The sequence below is a fragment of the Microtus oregoni genome, unplaced genomic scaffold (assembly GCF_018167655.1).
Source record: "Microtus oregoni isolate MIOR12 unplaced genomic scaffold, Mior012 000007F_ref0000211, whole genome shotgun sequence".
NCBI classification, from domain to species: Eukaryota; Metazoa; Chordata; class Mammalia; order Rodentia; family Cricetidae; genus Microtus; species Microtus oregoni.
Window position 1 is genome coordinate 54,731,966 of NW_024543066.1, and position 19,662 is coordinate 54,751,627.

General features: G+C 44.3%; 1 protein-coding gene across 3 annotated transcripts in view; it reads left to right on the forward strand.

The window, feature by feature from the left end:
- Positions 1–3,677: 3,677 nt before the first annotated feature.
- Gatad2b (GATA zinc finger domain containing 2B) overlaps positions 3,678–19,662 on the forward strand; it is a 65,485-nt gene continuing 49,500 nt past the window's right edge. For all 3 annotated transcript variants that reach the window (XM_041655469.1, XM_041655470.1, XM_041655471.1), the window contains exon 1: positions 3,678–3,806. The gene's annotated coding sequence lies outside the window, so the exon portion shown is untranslated. The remainder of the gene's footprint in view (positions 3,807–19,662) is intronic.

A 19,662-nucleotide genomic window follows, 5' to 3' on the forward strand; every position in this document is an offset into this window, starting at 1 on the left:
AATAGCTCCCTCAATCAAGATATCTCTTTCCGGGGCTGGAGAGATGGGTCAGTGGTTAAGAGCATTGCCTGCTCTTCCAAAGGTCCTGAGTTCAATTCCTAGCAACCACATGGTGGCTCACAACCATCTGTAATGAGGTCTGGTGCCCTCTTCTGGCCTGCAGGCATACACACAGAATACTGTATACATAATAAATATTAAAAAAAAAAGAAAAAAGATATCTCTTTCCTTGTTCTCATATCTGTCCTTCCTCCATCTCGACTATCCCATTCCCTCAAGTTCTCCTCAACCCTTCTCTTATCCCCTTATCTTCCCCCTTTCCCCTTCCTTCTACCCCATTACCCCCATGTTCCCAATTTTGTCAGGCAATCTTGTCTGTTTCCAATTTTCAGGTGGATCTATATATGTTTTTCTTTGTTTTGTTTTTCAAGACATAGTTTCTCTGTGTAGAACTATTTCTCCTGGAACTTGCTATGTAGATCAGGCTGGCCATGAACTCACAGAGATCTGCCTGCCTCTGCCTCCCAAGTGTTGGAATTGAAGGTGTGCAGCCAGGCTCCATCATATATATATATTTATTTTTTGAGATGGGCTTTCACTGTAGCTCTTGTAGACCTTGTTAAGCTGGGAGCATAGTCCCAGCCCCTGGCCTGGGAGTTGCTTTGCTCTGGACTCCAAATCTCAGCATACCACTCCCACAGGGTATTTAAGGGGCCTCCTAGAGGAGGAACACGTGGTTTTTGCCCCCCCCCCCCCACGGGCTCCCTGCTGTGCTGTCTCCCTTCCAGCGCTCGGGTAGGGCTACCTAAGACTGTCATTCTTTTTTTTTTTTTTTTTTGGTTTTTCGAGACAGGGTTTCTCTGTGGTTTTGGAGCCTGTCCTGGAACTAGCTCTTGTAGACCAGGCTGGTCTCGAACTCACAGAGATCCACCTGCCTCTGCCTCCCAAGTGCTGGGATTAAAGGCGTGCGCCACCAAAGACCGTCATTCTTAATAAAACGATGGGGCCTGGCGGTGGTGGCGCACGCCTTTAATTCCAGCACTCGGGAGGCAGAGGCAGGTGGATCTCTAAGTTTGAGGCCAGCCTGGGCTGCAAGAGCTAGTTCCAGGACAGGCTCCAAAGCTACAGAGAAACCCTGTCATGAAAAACCAAAACAACAAACAAACAAACAAAAATGATGGGCATTTCGATTTGGTTTGATTTGGCCTAATTGGATTTCTTGCGCCAGAGGAGGTGCTCTTATTCCTATCAGACCAGGTTGGCCTCGAACTCATAGACGTCCCTCTGCCTCCCAAGTGCTGGGATTAAAAGCATGCACCACCACTGTCCTTCTCCATCATAATTTTTTATTAAATTTTTTATTTATCTATATATTTTGCATTACTAAGGTTTGAACATGCTGACTAGTATTCTACCACTTAGCTATATTTCCCAGTCCAACTTAAAAAAAAAATGAGGAAAATATTTTAGGTACTAAAAGAAATTATTAGCTGGGCGGTGGTGGCGCACGCCTTTAATCCCACACTCGGGAGGCAGAGGCAGGCGGATCTTTGTGAATTTGAGGCCAGTCTGGTCTTAAAAAAAAGAAACAAATTATTTTGAGGTCGGGCAGTAGTGGTACATGCCTTTAATCCCAGCAACTCAGGAAGCAGAGGCAGGCGGATTGGAAATCTGAGTTCGAGGTCAGCCTGGTCTACAGAGTGAGTTCCAGGATAGCCAGAGCGACATAGAGAAATCCTGTTTCAAAAACCAAAACAATCAGCCTGGTCTACAAGAGCTAGTTCCAGGACAGGCTCCAAAACCACATAGAAACCCTGTCTCGAAAAATCAAAAAAAAAAAACCAAAACAAACAAACAAATTATTTTATGCTTGCATATATGTATATGTACCATAATGTGAGTGTCTGGTGCTCAGGGAAGTCAGAGGAGGGCTTCTTCTCAAGTGGAGTTAACAAAATGGTAGTGAACTAGCACACGGGTGCTGTGAACAGAGCCTAGATTCTCTAGAAGAGCAGCAAGTGTTTAGGTCACTGAGGACCCATTTAAAAAAGTTTTGAAACAGCGTTTTCATACTTAGTCTAGGCTAACCCGAAGCCTCAGCCCCAAGTCCCGTGATTGCCCCTGTGTACCACCGTGCCAGCCTTACAATTCCATAGTGATTTTAAAAAATGTGTTCTAGCCAGGTGGTGGTAGTGGTGGTAAAGGCGATGAACAACTTTAATCCCAGCACTCCGGAGGCAGAAGCAGGCAGATCTCTGAGTCTGAGGTCAGCCTGGTCTACAGAATGAGTTTCAGGACAGCCAGGAGTACACAGAGAAACTCTGTTACAATAAAAACACAAAACCAAGAAAAAACAAAAAGGTTCAACTGTCTCTGGAACTAGTTATTTCTGGCTCTTAACCAGTGCTTGGTGGTTAGCAGTCTACCGTTGGCAAATGGCTTAATCTCTTACACTTCAATACACGTAGGCTTAAATTCCAACTCTGCCACATGAGTGAGTAGTTTTGGAAAGTCTTTCGATCTACACCTCATTTCCCTCATCTGTATGACCACTACCTACTTCTCAGAGTAATAATTCATCTGAAGCTCTCAGCACAGTGCCACGCACACAATCTCTGGCTTCCCGAAATATTATTCTTTAAACATGCTTATTTTTGTGATAATTAGTTCTCATCTCTAAGGCGCTCGAATGAATACTTATGGTTAAGTGCTCAAAAACGCTGAATGTAGGCGGGCCTAACTGCTTCGAGGAAGTAGGAGGAGGTCGCCAGGCTAGCAAGAGAAGCTGGGCCCTGATTTGGCTACTGCAGTCGGGTGGGGTGGGAAACTGTCTGCTCACTGTGAACAGAAAAAGACCAGATCCCAGAGAACACGCTATGAACACCGTAATTTATCAGTGCATTTAGCGAATTGTTAGGTTTTGATTTTTTTTTCCTGCTGTTATGGTACAGTCAATTAAGGACCGACCAGGAGTAAATTAACACAGGAGCCCAAGGCCTTGGCAGCATAAGGCAGGCCACACCCCAGAGAGACAAGGCCCGAGCCCCTAAAGCAAGTTCTGTCCTTAAATTCATGGATTCTGTCGCGATGAAACACCACCCACCCAAACGCAGAGCACCGCACCGATCCCAGTCTCCATCTTTAGACGTGAAAGAATGAGTGCTGGCCAAAGGAGAATCCCGGTTTTTTAAGAGACTAGGTGGTACGGCGGCTGCCTGGGGACCAAAACGTCTCCAAGGTAAAGTTACAGCCTGAAGCGATTTTTTGACCCCCGACACTTAATGGGCTGTCGAAGACCCGGATGTGTCTGGGACTGGCCGAGGTACCCATTAACGCGCCCCCGCTAGACCATCCCCCTTCTTCTTTTCTGATTGGGTCTTCTTGACGCCAATCACTACTTCTCCAGCCACCCACTCCTCAAGGGTGGGGTGAAGTCTCCGTATCCCGCTTTCTATTGGTACGAGCAAGACGAAGAGGGCGGGTAGCCGGCTAGAGTCCTCCAATGGGCGTCGTGGCGTGTGGTTAAGGCGGAGTCGAGGCGCTTGGCAGCTGCCCAATCAGCGTCCTTGTTTGTGTGGTGCCGCCGCCGCCGGTGCAGCCGCCGCCGCCGCTGCTGCCCCTGTCTGTACCGCAGTGTCTGCTCCGCCCGCCCGCCCTCCCCGACCCGGCCCGCCCCCTCCCCCACCCCCGTTCCTGGACCCACCAGTGGGGTCTGGATCCCACTGTGCCGTCGCCGCCTCTTTTTTCGACGCCTTCGCCGCCGCCTGTAGAGGCGACCTAGTCGGGAGTTCCGCCGCCGCTGCCAGGTGAGGAGCTCTGGCCTAGGCCAGCCTGGCCGCCAGCCCGCCCGGGGGCGGTGGGGAGCGACGGAGGGAGCGAGGCTGCGAGGAGGCGGCGGTGGGGGAAGGGAAAGGTGGAGGGCGGGGGGAGGGGAAGCGCCCGCGAGCCGACGCCCGCCCGCGCGCCCCCGCCTGGCGTCCCCTCCCCCAGCCCGGCCCGCGCGCCCCCGCCTCGCGCTCCCCTTCACCTCTTCCCCTCCCCCTCCGCGCGCGCGCCCGGGTCTTTCACTTACGCCTCGCGCGACCCGGCTGCTGTCCCTTCGTGTCTCCTTTTACTCTTTCTCCCCTCCCTCGCTCCCCGTTTCCCTCGCCATCCCCCATTTCACTCAGTACCTCATGCCCGCCATGCTCCCCTCTTTTCCACCGGAGCGTCTTCCCCTCCGTGTTTTTAACTCTCCGCCCCCAATGGTGCCCTCAGGGTGCGGGGGCCGCTCCCTGCCCTGCACTGAGTCTTGTGTTTGACGGCGGATGGGACGAAAGAGGGATTCTTAAGGGTGAAGGGAGCACAGAATAATTATCTTTATTTGGGGAAAGGATCAGGAGTGCAGAACCTACCCCTTTATTTCGTCGTCCCCCATTCCCTTGCCCTCCGTAGGAAAAGGAAATTGTCCTGACTTGTGTGGGTTACTTACCTTGTAAAGCAACTAAACTACCCATTTGCTCAGCTGGGCTTCTCGGACACACTGGTTTTCTTCCAGCTCGTTCCTGCGGGTTGATGGAACTGGAACTTACCTTTCCCGACCAAACCAGAACTTAGAGTACTTTTTGCCTCCTTGAGCTCAGTTTCTGAAGAAGCTAGTTACTCCCGTGAACGTGGGGATTTAGGTGTTCATCGCTGTCCCGGGATAGCTTCCCCACTTTGTAAAGGTATAGTGCCTTCTGAGTGCATCCCCAGCACCGAATTCCCTTCAAACTTAGGATGTTAGCTCGTGAGGCCTGGCACTGAGGTGGAGATGGAGGCTTTACTGGTGGGTAGCCTGTGGATGCCGAAGTTAACAGTGTTTCCCTGTTCTCTTCTGGAAAGTAAGGTCGCTTCCTGAGAACCAGTTTTCTCATCTGGTAAATGATTACTTGAAGGACTTTTGTGTGTGTGTGTGTGTGTGTTAGAGGTGGGAATAATATCAATTAAAACCTATTTTAGCAAGGAGGCAGTGTTTTCATGCCAGTATCCAAAAGATTTGAATTTGAGCTTGATGCTGGAGTAAAAGCAGATTTTACAAACCATGTGGGTTGGAGAAGAGCTGGTGCTTTTGTAGTTTTAGGACATTTTTATTTTCTAGAAATTTATAATTTGAGTAGCAACGGATGAATGTGGTACAAAGTGAAAATAAACCTTCCCCTCCCACCTCTGTCCTTCAGCCATCCAGTGTCCCCCCTGCAGCACGATACTGACGTCCTTCTTGGCATCCCTATAGTGTCTGTATGCTGTTGGAGATCATCCTGTTTGAGAATTGAGTGTTTTCTTTTATTGCTGTTTCTTTACTACGTGGATTTAAATTCTTCCTTGAAATCTGTTTTTATTTTTGTTTTTTAGAGACAGGGTTTCTGTGTAGCTTTGGAGCCTGTCCTGGAACTAGCTCTCGTAGACCAAGCTGGCTTAGAACTCACAGAGATCCACCTGACTCTGCCTCCCAAGTGCTGGGATTATAGGCACATGCCACGACCGCCCCTCCTTGAAGTCTGATAGCCACTTTAATTTATATTTTTGGTGTGGGAGAAGTCTTGATAAGAATTGTCCTAGATCAGGGTGGTGGTGTTACACGTCTTTAATCTCAGCACTGGGGAGGCAGAGGCAGGGGGATCTCTGTGAGTTCGAGACCAACCTGGTCTACAAAAGCTAGTTCAAGGACAGATTCCAAAGCTACAGAGAAACACTGTCTTGAAAAACAAAACAAAAAATTAAATTAAAAGTCCTAGAGGGAGACTGGTGAAGGCTCAGTGATTAAGAGTACTGGTTGCTCTTCCCTGAGGACCCAAGTTCAATTCCCAGCACCCACATGAATGTCTATAACTCCATGTCCAGGGTCAGTCGGTCTGTCTGTCTCTCTGTCTGTCTCTCTCTCTCTCTCACACACAGAATTATGTTCTAGAATAGTAGTAACATTTGTTTGTGTTTTTGATTGGTAAGGAGGCATCTTCGGGTGATATCAAAGATAGTGGTGGGGTTAAGCTCATTTTGAGGGAAGACTTACCTGTTGGCAGTCTGTTAGTCCACCACAGATAACTGGTCTGGGTCGGGCTTAGACTTTGCTTAGGCTTTTTAAGAAGGTAGATATATAAATAGTTCATGTTGACTGTTGGTCGGGTAAGACTGATGATAGACTTTTCAGTCTGGTACCAGTGAAAGTCATTGTGGAGAGAGGTAGGTAGGTATTAATAGGAATCAGAAGGCTGGACCTGTAGGTTGAATGACCTAGTTTGAGAAGAGATGAGGTTTTTAGACTTTCATGCTACCTGTTCTTTAGTTCAGAACATTTTTAATGAGGTGAGAGTGATTTGTGCTTGACAGCAGCATCCATCTTTATGGCAGTGTGGTTTGCTTCCTCTGACTGTGTCATGTCTGTTAACTTCCTGTTTAGATACCGTCTCAACAGGGTTGGAATAGACGCTACTTTAAATACTTGTTTTAGAAGCAGAGCTATCTTAAACTGTGTTTAGGATAGGGTCATAGGGAGACAGACGTATGAGGAAGTTTTTCTGACCCTCACGGCTCTAAATTACAAGTCTGTTCCCTGAGCTCGTGACTGTAATCCCAACACTCGGGAAACAGAGGACTGTGACAGTTTGAGGCAGCATGGATAGCTAGAACAAATCAGGATAACTAGAGCTACTGAGTTAAAACCGTTTCTTAAAACAACAACCAGTGAGCCGGGCAATGGTGGTACACACATTTAACCCCAGCACTTGGGAGGCAGAGGCAGACAGGATCTCTGAGTTCAAGGCCAGCCTGGGCTATGGAGGAGCGAGTGTAGGTTCAAAAGCTACACAAAGAAACCCTGTCTCAAAAAACCAAACAAACAAACAAAAAACAAAACCCAACTAAAAAATCCAAACAAAACAAAAAAACTGGTTCAGGCCTTTTATCCTGAGCAAGGGATCAGGTGTTCAAGGTTATCATCCTCTGTTTTATATCAAATTAGAGACTTTTAGGCATAAAGTCTGTGTGTTTACCTCTCTTTGTTGTGGGCAATGGAGTCTCTTATCACCTCTCTTGGTTCCACTAGTCAGTCCTATCTAGAAAGAGCACAGCAGCAGGGTTGAAAAGGTGTCGTTGATGCCTGTAAAATTTTAATCTATGATGATGTCTCAGGATCCCCCCCCCCCCCCCCATGGTTTCTCTGTGTATTCCTGACTGTCCTAGAACTCTCTGTAGATCAGCCTGGCCTGGTGAGCCACCACTGCTTGCTCTCCTTGTTTTAAGCAGTGAACTATACATGCTGTTTGCCAAACAGACCTCTTACCTCAGTTTAACTGATTGTTTTCTTTCTTGCTCTCCGAGCTGTGTAGGGAAACAGCTGTGCTGTACTAGTCTTTAGACTGGAGCACATTCTGTGTTACAGCCACCCTATTAAGAGACTTGCTAACAAGCAGCCCTTCTGCACTAGCTCAGGAGTCTCATGCTGCTTGACTTACTGAGAAAAACCAAATAGGTTTGGTTGATGAAAACAGCTGCTTGAGCCATAAATGGCTTTGTTTTTCAGACCTTTGCAGGACTTACAACCCAGTGTCCTTAGATGTCAACATACAATACCAAGCACTTTCTGAGGCATATTGAAAGGAAAGGAGAAAAAAAAAAGATATACCCCAGATTCCAAATCTAGTTCTGGCATAAAACTGTCCACCTATTGTGTTGCTTAGGAAAAATCCTACCAAGATGATACCACACAGTTACAATTCACTTGCTTTTTATTAAGCATGGAAAGGAAATTGTTTTTTGAGAAAATGTCTGGTTTTGGGGAAGAAAGTGTCTGTTCTTGTTTATATTCAGTAGTCTGAAGTGTTTTCTGTATGCTATTTGGGAACTTTTGGTGACTTCAATTGATGAAGCAGGGATCCTTCTGTAACGACAAAAATCCCTGTGAATAAGTCTGGATTTGAAGTAGACCCCTTCTCTGGTGGATTAATGCAATGCGTCAGTGCAACCTGAGTTCATCAAATAGGAGAGCAATGACACATGGTCATTAAGGCTTAACAGGTTGGCTCTGTCGTGTGCAGTGTTTTCCTCAGAATCCCTTAATTTGCCACTGCTTTGGATTGCTTGCAACTGGCCAGAAACTATCAAGAGTTTGGGATTGTAGTAGCAATCTACTACAGTCTTGTATGCTTGCTTGCTTTCTCTCTCTCTCTCTCTTTCTTTTTTTGAGACAGAATCTGGCCTGGAATTCTCAGAGATTGACTTGCATATGCCTTCTGAGTACTGGGGTTAAAAGCCTATGCCACCATGCCTGGCAGTTTTTTTTTTTTTTTTTTTTGAGGTATGAAATGTTCAAATCCCAGATGTGAAAGATAATTGTACATCTTTGCTATGTGAACTTTTTGGGACAGTTTCTTACTGTAGCCCATGCTGGTCTTCAATCCCAATGTGATCTTTCTGCTTTAGCTTTCTTCTCAGTGTTAAGATTAAAGGTGTGTGCCATCCCACCTGGTATGTTTGTCTTTTTTTGTTTTAAGAGGGGGAGTTTCAAGACAGGGTTTCTCTGTGTAACAACTCTGGCTGTCCTGGAACTTGCTTTATAGACCAAGCTGACTTTGAACTCACTGAGATTTACCTACATCTACTTCCTGAGTACTGGGATTAAAGGAGTGCACCACCACTGCCTGGAGTGTTTGCGTTTTTTTTTTTTTTTTTTAAGATTTATTTATTGCCGGGCGGTGGTGGCGAACGCCTTTAATCCCAGCACTTGGGAGGCAGAGGCAGGTGGATCTTTGTGAGTTCGAGGCCAGCCTGGTCTACAAGAGCTAGTTCCGGGACAGGCACCAAAGCTATAGAGAAATCCTGTCTCGAAAAACCAAAAAAAAAAGATTCATTTATTATGTATATAGTGTTCTGCTTACATGTATTTCCTGTAGGGTAGAAGAGGGAACCAGATCTCATTATAGATGGTTGGGAGTCACCATGTGGTTGCTGGGAATTGAACTCAGGACCTCTGGAAGAACAGTCAATGCTCTTAACCTCTGAGCCATCTTTCCAGCCCAGTGTGTTTGCTTATTTTTTTATTTACTTACTTTTTTAGGTTTTGAGTTAGGATTTTGCTGCACAGTCCAGGCTGGTCTGAGACTCCTGCTTCTCCGGATTCTGGGATTACAGGTGTATGTGCCTACACTCACCTTCAATTTTAATTTATTTATTTATTTATTTTTGGTTTTTCGAGACAGGGTTTCTCTAGCTTTGGAGCCTGTCCTGGAACTCCCTTTGTAGACCAGGCTGGCCTCGAACTCACAGAGATCCGCCTGCCTCTGCCTCCCGAGTGCTGGGATTAAAGGCGTGCGCCACCACTGCCCGGCTCAATTTTTTTTTTTTAAATATTTTATTTATTTATTATGTATACAATATTCTGTCTGTCTGTATGCCTGCAGGCCAGAAGAGGGCACCAGACCTCTTTACCGATGGTTGTGAGCCACCATGTGGTTGCTGGGAATTGAACTCAGGACCTTTGGAAGAGCAGGCAATGCTCTTAACCACTGAGCCATCTCTCCAGCCCCCTGCCTGGCTCAATTTTAATTTATTAGTAGTAGTATTAGAATTTGAGACAAGGTCTCATTATGCCTAGAACTCATTGTGTAGACCAGGCTGGCCTCAAAGTCATAGAGGCGTGTTCAACTTTGCCTTCTTAGTGCTGGGACTAAAGGTGTCTGAAACAATAACTGGCAATTTTTTTTTTTAATATTTATTTATTTATTATGTATACAATATTCTGTCTGTATGCCTGAAGGCCAGTTGAGGGCGCCAGACGTCTTTACAGATGGTTGTGAGCCACCATGTGGTTGCTGGCGCCAGACGTCTTTACAGATGGTTGTGAGCCACCATGTGGTTGCTGGGAATTGAACTCAGGACCTTTGGAAGAGCAGGCAATGCTCTTAACCACTGAGCCATCTCTCCAGCCCCCATAACTGGCAATTTTTAAAAATATTTTTCAGTAGGTTGCTAAAGAAATTAAGCAAAATGTTAGTTGTTGAAATCGCCTCTTATTGTATATTATACCTAGCTGATATACATTTTTTTAGATAACTCATGTTAACTGTTACCTGAACCTGACAGACTTACTACTTACTACTTTAAGATGTCTGATCAGCCAGTGGTGGTGGTGATGGTGGCATAGGCCTTTAATCCCAGCAGATTTAGGTTTATCTCTGGGAGTTCAAGGCCAGCCTGGTCTACAGATTGAGTTCCAGGACACCCTGGGCTACACAGGAAACCGTGTCTCGAAAAACCAAAAAAACTTTGTTGAGTCTGTCTTATTTGTGCTGTATAGGGGAGAGTAAAATTTATAATCTTCTAAAATACATATTGGGATGAGAGGAGAATTTAGGTGTCAAGAATAATAAATTTTTAGTATAATTGTGAGGGATTGCAATGTTAGCTGGAGGGCTTATTTGTAGTGATTTTTTGAGAGTATATAGATGTAAAATTCTGGAAGAAGAGAATAAACTAAGGAACAAAGTGAACACTAAACATAGAGAATTTTTTTCTTTTTCCTTTTTTTTTTTGAGACAAGGTTTCACAGAGATAGATGCACCTGTGTCTGTCTCAGCCTCCCAAATTCTGAGATTATAAACTCTGGGATTATTACTCTCCCCCACACATCCCAAATAAAATAGACTCAACAAAGTTTTTTTTTGTTGTTGTTTTTTGGTTTTTCGAGACTGGGTTTCTGGGTGTGGACCAGGCTGGCCTTGAACTCCCACCATGCTTCCCTTTTTTCCTCTTTTTTGAATGTGTTTGAGGCGGAATCCAGGCCTGTCCTATAAGAGGTTAGTGCCCTACAATTGAGCTAAATCTCTAGCCTCTCCTACTGTTAATCCTCTTTTGCATAAACTGTGGTTTGTTTGTGACTCAAGCAGAGTTCACGCTGGCTGGGAATTCCTCAGCTTCCTGCCTCAGTCTCCCAAATGCTGAGATGAGTGCCTGTCAGAAAATAGCTAGTTTTCTCTTTTTTTTTTTTTTTTTTTTTTTTGGTTTTTCGAGACAGGGTTTCTCTGGTTTTGGAGCCTGTCCTAGAACTAGCTCTTGTAGACCATGCTGGTCTGGAACTCACAGAGATCCGCCTGCCTCTGCCTCCCGAGTGCTAAATAGCTAGTTTTCTACTCTGAGATACAGCTAATTGCCACATTTCTTTCAAATAATTGCTTCAGTGCCATATTTTCTTTTTACTTTATGTGTGTGGGTATCTTGCCAGCATAAATGTCTGTGTACTACTTATATCCCTGATGCCCTTGAAGGCCAGAAGAGGGAGTCAGGATCCCCCTTCCCCCAGCTGTCTTGTGAGTGCTGAGAATTGAATCTGGGCCCCATGCAATAAGCAGCCAGTGTTTGCAACAACTGAGCCACCTCTCCAGTCCCTTGCTTTATGTATGAACTTATTTATGTATGTACGTATTTATTTATTTATTTGGTTTTTCGAGTATGTATTTATTTTTGAAGCAAGGGTTCACTTTGTAGGCCAAATCCACTATTTTGCCTGAGGTAGCCTGGAACTTATCTTACTGCTTCAGCCTCTGAAGTACTGGGATTACAGACTTGAGTCATTGACTCAATGTCATCTTTTCAACGAAGCCTTACTTCTTGTCATTTTTTTTTAAATATTTATTTATTATGTATACATTATTCTGTCTGTGTGTATGTCTGCAGGCCAGAAGAGGGCACCAGACCTCATTACAGATGGTTGTGAGCCACCGTGTGGTTGCTGGGAATTGAAATCAGGACCTTTGGAAGAGCAGGCAATGCTCTTAACCACTGAGCCGTCTCTCCAGCCCTTGTCATTTATTTTTACTTTTTATTTTGTGCATATAAGTGTTTTGTCTCTGTATTTATGTGGACTATGTGTACCTGGTGTCTGTGGAGGCCAAGAGAAGTCATTGGGTTCCCTGAAACTAAAGTTAAAGACAGGAGCCACCATGTAGGTGATAGGAACTGAATGCACATCTCCCGAAAGAACAAGTGTTGAGTTCTCTCTGTGTGTCTCTCAGGCGCCTTTATTTACTGAGTCATCTCACTGGCCCATTCATTCATTCATTCAGTTAATTTTTGACAGGGTCTTGGCTTTCCTAGGCTGCCCTTAAATTTACTGTGGAATGGCCATGCACCACCACATCAAGTTTTCCTAATTCTTTTTTTTTTTTCTTTTGTTTTTCGAGACAGTGTTTTTCTATGGAATAGCACTAACTGTCCTGGAAATAGCTCTGTAGACCAGGTTGGCCTCAAACTCACTGTATCTTTGGAGCCTGTCCTCTAACTCCAGAGTGCTGGGATTAAAGACATTTTTTTTAAGATTTATTTATTTATTTATTATGTATACAATGTTTTGTCTTCATGTGTTCCTGCAGGTCAGAAGAGGGTGCCATATCTCATTACAGATGGTTGTGAGCCACTGTGTGGGTCCTGAATTGAACTCAGGACCTCTGGAATAGCAGCCAGTGCTCTTGACTGCTGAGCCATCTCTCCAGCCCTCTTGTTATCTTTTATTTTTTTATTTTTATTTTTTTTAAATATTTATTATGTATACAATATTCTGTCTATGTGTATGCCTGCAGGCCAGAAGAGGGCACAAGATCCCATTACAGATGGTTTTGAGCCACCATGTGGTTGCTGGGAATTGAACTCAGGACCTTTGGAAGAGCAGGCGGCAATGCTCTTAACCTCTGAGCCATCTCTCCAGCCCCTCTTGTTATCTTTTAAAACTCTAATCATATTGCCTTCAAAATGTTCTAAATATCTGAACATTCTACTTTTGTTAAAAATCATAGTTTCTAGTCATTAAATGATAAAATTTAAACTTGCTTAGCATTCAAGGCCATTTATGATCTTAATTATTCAATATGTCTTCTCATTTTCACAATTAATATGTGAACAAATAAAGTTTTTAGTTCCCAAATCAGTCTCCAAATCTCTTTTTTTTTTTTTTTTTGGTTTTTTGAGACAGGGTTTCTCTGTGGCTGTGGAGCCTGTCCTGGCACTAGCTCTGTAGACCAGGCTGGCCTCGAACTCACAGAGATCCGCCTGCCTCTGCCTCCCGAGTGCTGGGATTAAAGGCGTGCGCCACCATCGCCCGGCCTTCAAATCTCATCTCAAATGCTGCTTCCTCTGGAAAGCCTTCTTACTTGCCCATAAAGATTTAAATACATTTTATTTGATCTCACTATACTTTATAATCTCTCAGTGGTCTATTAGTATCCTCAAAGCAAAATACAGTGGCTGGAGTAGCTCAGTGATTAAAACATTAGCTGCACTTCCAGAGGACTCTAGTTTAATTGCCAGAACCCACAAGGTGGCTCACAACTGTCTTTAACTCCATTCCCAGGGGATCTGATGCCCTCTTGGTTTCCTTGGGCATTGTATGCAATACTGCACAGCCATTAATACCAGCAAAACACCCACACACCTAAAATAATAAAATATAAAATTTAAAAAGCAATGTATTTGCAGTGCCTAAAATGCTGTTTTCTAAAAGATACTCAGTAGCATCTCTGTAGGTTAGAAAATGCTACATAATTTAGAAGATACCCTTCTGAAGATGCAATGTTAGTTCATCTCCAGTTGGTGTTGGCCTACTGGAGTCACTTGATATCTTTAAGCCTTAATTTCCTAAACATAGAACTGATGGCTACTTTGTTTTACTTAAGTTTCTGTGTTAAAAAAAGGATTATGCATGTAGAGTTGTTTTGAAAACTACAAGGCACCTGAAGATTTTTATTTTTAGTTATCTGCATATGGTGCTAGAGAAATGGCTTAGCAGTTAAGAGCATTTGTTGCTTTTCCAGAGGGCCTGTGTTTGGTTCTCAGCACCTGTATTGGGTGTCTCAGCACCTGTAATTCAACACCAGGAGATCTGACACCTTCTGATCTCTGCACACATGTGGCACACACAGACAGATAAAAAAAAATCTTTTTTTAAAAAAAATTTTGTGTGTCTGTGTCTTTGCCTGTCTGCATGGATACAGGTGCCTGTGGAGGCTAGAGGTGTCGAATCCTTCTGGAGCTGGAGTTAAAGGCAGTTGTAAACTGCCCAGTGGATGTATGGGGAACCAACTTAAGACCAGTATGCGCTCTTAACTGCTGAGCCCTCTCCAGCCTTACTTAGAACTTCTCTCTTTCTTTCTTTTTGGTTTTTCAAGACAGAGTTTGTCTATGTAACAGTCATGGTTGTCCTGAAACTCTTTCTGTAGACCAGACTGGCCCCAAACTCAACACAGATCCACCTGCCTCTGCCTCCTGGGTTCTGGGATCAAAGGCATGCAGCAACATGCCTGGCATAATGTAGAACTTTTGAGTCATAATTTTTCTTTTTTTTGTTTTCGAGACAGGGTTTCTCTGTGGCTTTGGTTCCTGTCCTGGAACTAGCTCTTGTAGACCAGGCTGGTCTCGAACTCACAGAGATCCTCCTGCCTCTGCCTCCCGAGTGCTGGGATTAAAGGCATGCGCCACCACCGCCTGGCATAATTTTTTTTGTACATATTAAAGGTACCTTTGTGTGTGCATACATAGTGTATGTGTTGGTGTACACATTTGTATGATGTGGGGTGTGTATAGCCCCAGAGGTCTACATTGAACTTTTTTTTTTGTCTATTTCTCTTCATGTTTTTTGAGGTAGGGTCTCTCACTGAATTTGCCTGGCCAGTGATCTTCAGGGATTCTCTTTCTGTCTATCCCATGTCCTTTGTCCCCATGTCTTTCCCAGCCTTCCACCACCACCACCAGAGCTAGAGTACATATTTATACTGCAACTTCTGTCCCAGCTTTTACATTGGATCTGAACACTGGTCTTCATGTTTTGCTTAGCAGACACTTTATAGTCTGTCTCCCCTCCCCCCAACCCCAAAGAAAAATCCCTTTTTTTCTGTGGGGATGTAGCTCAGTTGATAGAATGAATGATAGAAAGATGGAAAGCCCACTTCTCTAGTATGCTGGCTAGTTTTATGCCATCTTGAGAGCGGAGGGAACCTCATTTGAGGAAATCATAAGATTGGACTGCTAACAAGCCTGTAGAACGTTTTTAATTGGTTGTGGAGGGCCCAGCCCATTGTGGGTAATGCCACCCCTGGTTCTATAAGAAAGCAGTCTGAGCAAGCCACTAAGCAGTACTCTTCCATGGCCTCTGGTCTCCAGGTTCATGCTGTGTTTGAATTTCTGCCCTTTCTTCCTTCAAGTGATGAACAGTAGTATGTAAATATAAGCCAAATAAACCCTTTTCTCTTCAACTTACTTTTTTTCTTTTTTTGGATTTTTCGAGACAGGGTTTCTCTGTAGCTTTTTTTTTCTTTTTTTGTTTTTTCGAGACAGGGTTTCTCCGTAGCTTTTGGTTCCTGTCCTGGAACTAGCTCTTGTATCTTGTAGACCAGGCTGGTCTGGAACTCACAGAGATCTACCTGCCTCTGCCTCCCGAGTGCTGCGATTAAAGGCGTGTGCCACCACCGCCCGGCCTTCTTCAACTTACTTTTGGTCATGGTGTTTACAGCAGTAGAAACCCTAACTGGGATGGATCCTGGTCCTAGGATAGTGGAGTGTTGCTGTGGCAGACCTGGCCATGCCTTTTTGGGAGGATTGTGGAAGGACTTTGGAACTTTAGCCTAAAAAACCATTGAGTGTTCAAAGCTTAGTGAGTTCTGTGGGAGCTTGGAAGATCTGAATGTTGAGAGAAATGTAGAGGATGAAGGCTTGGATTATGAGGTTTTAGAGGGAAGCAAAGACTACCAGTGTTAAAGGAGTCATGTAGAGAAATTGATTGAGATTTAGCACCATGAAGAAACCCAGGAGAGGCTATTGGTGAAAAGTGTAGCCTATTTACAGTAGAAAACCCTCAGCATTTTGGAGATGGCAGTATTATGGGATGACCACTAAGAGCTGTGTTAATGGTTATGTGGAGCCTGCCCGAATTTTGAAGACAAGCTGTGTGTCTCCAGAGGGCAGAGCCAGACAAGTGACCCACGCCACTTGAAGGAGAAGCCCAGATGCTGGACATTGAGTTTGTTTGGATTTGCTTTGTTTGTTTGTTTGTAGACCAGGCTGACCTCCAACTCACTGAGATCTGCCTGCCTCTGTCTCCCAAGTGCTGGGATTAAAAGCATGTGCTAAAGAGACAATTTGAAGTGTTTGAGTTTGTAGGGTTGTGGGACTTTTTAAAGCTTATTAATTTTTGAATTGGGGGTATGAAGAAGAAAAGAAAGGTTGTGGCTTAACAGTGTTGTGTTTGTGTGTCAAGTTGATATGGGGTCGATTGTGCTGCCTAGTTTTATGTCAACTTGACACAAGCTAAAGTCACCAGAAAAGAGGGGAGCCTCCATTGAGAAAACGACTCCATAGGATTGATTGGGCTGTAGGCCATTTTCTTAGTGTTTGATGGAGGAGGGCCCAGCCCATTGTTGGTAGTGCTATCTTTGCCTAGTGGTCCTGAGTTCTCTAAGAAAGCAGGTTGAGCAAGCCAGTAAGCAGCACCACTTCTACAAGGCCTCTTCATCAGCACCTGCCTCCAGGTTTCTGCCCTGTTTGAGTTCCTACCCGGACTTTCTTCACTGATGAACAGTGATATGGAAGTGTAAGTGAAATAAACCCTTTCCTCTTAAACTTGCTTTTGGCTGTGGTGTTTTTATCACAGCAATAGGAACACTAATGGGGCATCTAGCATGCAGGAATCTCTGAGTTCAATCCCCTATACTGCATAAAAATGTGCTTGTTACAGGTCTGTAATTGTTCAAGGTCATCAGAGTTTAAAGGCCTTCTGGGGTTTTGAGAGCCTATGTGAACAATAAAGGGAAAATAGGTTCCTGTTATGGCTATTGAAACTATAAATATTTTTCTGTAACTTTTGTCTTTTATATACAAAATCTTTGTATGTGTATGTTTTATCTGCTTGTATGTCTATGTACCATGTGCGTGCAGTGCCTTAAGAAGCCAGAAGAGGGCATTGGGTCCTCTGGGATTGGAATTATAGATGGTTGTGAGCTGCCATTTCGGTACAAGGAACCAAACCTGGGTTCTCTGCATGAACAGGAAGTGCTTTTAACTGAAGAGTTATGTCTCCAGCCTTTTCTAAAATGTATTTAGTTCAGAACCTTTTTTTTTTTTTTTCGAGACAGGGTTTCGCTGTAGCTTTTGGTTCTTGTCCTGGAACTAGCTCTTCTAGACCAGGCTGACCTCGAACTCACAGAGATCCGCCTGCCTCTGCCTCCCAAGTGTTGGGATTAAAGGCGTGCGCCGCCACCACCCGGCAGTTCAGAACCTTTTTTACTAATGTAATATACTCTTGAGTCATACTAATCATGGAAAATGTAAATAAAGGCTTTCCATATTCCAATAGATTAAAAACTGTTACAGAGCTGGGCATGGTGGCATAAGTCTTTAATCACAGCACTTGGGAGGCAGAAACAGGTGGATCTCTTGTGAGTCTAAGCTCAGCCTGGTCTGCAGAATGAGTTCCAGGACAGCCAGGGCTACACAGAGAAACCCTGTTTTAGCCGGGCAGTGGTGGCGCACGCCTTTAATCCCAGCAATCGGGAGGCAGAGGCAGGCGGATCTCTGTGAGTTCGAGACCAGCCTGGTCTACAGAGCTAGTTCCAGGACAGGCTCCAAAACCACAGAGAAAACCCTGTCTCGAAAAACCAAAAAAAAAAAAAGAGAGAGAGAAACCCTGTCTTTTTTAGTTTTTCGAAACAAGGTTTCTCTGTAGTTTTGGTGCCTGTCCACCACCAGGCCTGAGAAACCCTGTCATAAAACAAACAAACAAACAAAACAAATCAAAACTGTTGGCAGGAACTAAGGAGATGGGTTAGTGGGTAAAGGGGTTTGTAGTACAAACACGAAGTACCTGAGTTCTGATTCCTAATACACCCAAGTGAAAAATTTAAGAATGTCAACTTATTTTTCTAACCCCAGAGCTGAGGGGGCAAAGAAAGAGGATTCCTGGAACTATTAGCCAGTCCAATTGAAACAGTGAGCCCAGGTTATAAAGAGAGACATGGTCTCAACAAATATGACAAAGTGTTAGGGGACGACACCTGATGTCAACCTCCGGCCTCCACACTTGCATGCACAAGTGCATGTACCTGCACATGCAGAAAAAGTTGCCACATTTTAGACTATTGGCCTTCTCAAGGATTTCTTATATCTTGTTTTGTTTTGTTCCTAAAGATTTTGTGTGTGTATATGTATGTGTATGTATGCCACATGTGTGCAAGTGCTCCCAGTGTCTAGAACAGGACAGTAAGTCCCCTGGAACTGGAGTCAGCAGACCTGCTGAGATTAGGGGAGAGCATTGGATCCATTAGAAGTGAAATTACAGGCAATTGTGAGGTACTTAAAGTGGGTGCTGGGACTGAACTCAGGCCCTCTGGCAATAACAGCAAGTGTGTATAACTGCTCAGCTACCTCTTTAGCTCCCCGTCCCATGGAAACACCCCCCCCCACACACACACCCCGCCTTTGAGCTAGGATATCAGCATGTTTTGGATGTAACCCTTGCTAGCCTGGAATTCTCTATGTAGTTTTAGGCTAGCTTTAAACTCAAAGAGACCTGCCTGCTTCTGTCTACCAGTGCTGGGACTAAATAAATGCACCACTATGCCTGACTTGTATGTTTGATTCATGGTTTTACTGTGTGTATACACAAAAAAAAGAGATTCTTTTTTCCTTTCTTATTAAATATATTTAGTTGGGAAGTCGGGGCAGGGTGTGTGCTTGTCTGGGGGCATAGGCATAGGACAACTTATAGGAGTTAATTCTCTTCTTCCAGAGTTTTAGGGATTGAACTCAGGGCATTAGGCTGACCAGCAGCTGTCTTGCTGGTCCCACCTAGATTGTTTTTGAACTCGTGGGCCTCTTATCTCAGCCTCCTGAGTGCCAGGGTCATCAGTGTCATCCATTATGGCTGGCTTACCTCATTTCTTTCTAGAATGTTTTAAAGTTTTACTTAACTCTGCATCTTCTGCTTTGGTGGCTATTCCCACTTGGCTTTGTATAATGTATTAATACTGAAAGCTTTAAATGAATATGGATAATTAGAAAATAACCTTTTACAGTTGTATTTTGCAGTTGGCAGGAATATAGAAAAGAGCGGTGTCTTGAAGAACCTTATGGGTTCTAAGGAATACTAAACAGTGGTGATTTATTTGAGATCAGATCTAATGAGGTGTTTTACATATATACCATATGTATTAAATAGAACTTTATTTTTTATTTTTTTATTTTTTTTCTGGTTTTTCGAGATAGGGTTTCTCTGTGGTTTTGGAGCCTGTCCTGGAGCTAGCTCTTGTAGACCAGGCTGGTCTCGAACTCACAGAGATCCGCCTGCCTCTGCCTCCCAAGTGTTGGGATTAAAGGCGTGCGCCACCACTGCCCGGGATAGAACTTTATAAAACAAAAACAAGGGCCGAAGAAATGGCTCAGTGGTTAATAGGGCTTGTTGTATCAGGACCCGTGTTTTGTTCCCACAAACCACCATAAGCAGCTCATAACTGCCTATAATTTTAGTTCCAGGCATTCTCTCTCTACTGGCCTCCACACTACCTTTATATGGGCATGTGGACACGCATAGAGACAGACACACAAATAATAAATCTTTTTCTTTTTGATTTTTTTTTTTTTTTGAGACAGGTTTCACTGTGTAGCCCTGGT